The following is a 944-nucleotide window of genomic DNA, read 5'->3' on the forward strand; positions in this document are numbered from 1 at the left end:
CTTTTGGCCTGTGGCCTTTTCGGGGTCGATTCTCGTTTTGGGCATCAGAGCATGTTTCTTCTCCTAAAACCCAATATTTGTTTATTAAGTCTCGGAACACATTTTTGTTCTCGTGGACCCATCATGGGTCTTGGAACGCATTTGTGGTCCTTGGGTCCCATTTTGCATCCCGAAACTTGTGTTTTGGTGCTTGATCCCTATTTTGGGTGCCCACCTTGCACCAAGTGCGCACCCGGGGCAAACCGAGCGCCTTGGTGCACCGGGGCAAGATCGAGCGTGCACCCGAGGCGCCCCGAACATGCACCAAGGTGCACTCGGCCCACATGTGAGCGCAGGTCGTTGCGCCCGAGGTGGTGTGTGGGCACCGCGTTGCAGACGGGACACTGCACGCACACGACGCCCCCTACAGGTGCACGCACGTAGGCCGGGCCGGGTGCACACCCGACGCCCTAGCAAGGTGCGCGCACCCGGGCAGGGCTCACACTTGGCGAACGGGGCGCACTTCGCGAGGGAGGGTGTGCACCTCGACGGGGGTGGGTGGCCGGGGTGGATTCGCACGTGGGTCGCGGTTTGCTAAGTACACACTGCGACAAGCTCATAACGGGTGCGATCATACCAGCGTTAGTGCACCGGATCCCATCAGAACTCCGCAGTTAAGCGCGCTTGGGCCGGAGTAGTACTGGGATGGGTGACCTCCCGGGAAGTCCCGGTGTTGCACCCTTTTTTAGTTTTTCGCCGGGCATCGCAATGCTATTTGAATAAACCTTTTGCCCGTTTGCGTTCTCGTCGGGGCCGGGCCGGGCCGGGGTGCGCTGCCCGCACTACCGCGCGCGCGGGGGCGACACCGAGCGCGCACCCGAGGCGCCCCGAGCACACAGGCCACGGTGCAACCCGGGCGTTGTGCGCGCACCCCGGTGCGCCCGAGGTGCTGCGCGCGCACCCAG

General features: G+C 62.9%; 1 non-coding gene across 1 annotated transcript; it reads left to right on the top strand.

Moving 5' to 3' along the window:
* The first annotated feature begins 602 nt into the window (after positions 1 to 602).
* LOC131870927 (5S ribosomal RNA) lies at positions 603 to 721 on the top strand. The gene has a single exon (XR_009369228.1). It is a non-coding gene; the product is annotated as a 5S ribosomal RNA (ribosomal RNA).
* Positions 722 to 944: the final 223 nt, after the last annotated feature.

Source organism: Cryptomeria japonica, unplaced genomic scaffold (genome assembly GCF_030272615.1).
Source record: "Cryptomeria japonica unplaced genomic scaffold, Sugi_1.0 HiC_scaffold_358, whole genome shotgun sequence".
NCBI lineage: Eukaryota > Viridiplantae > Streptophyta > Pinopsida > Cupressales > Cupressaceae > Cryptomeria > Cryptomeria japonica.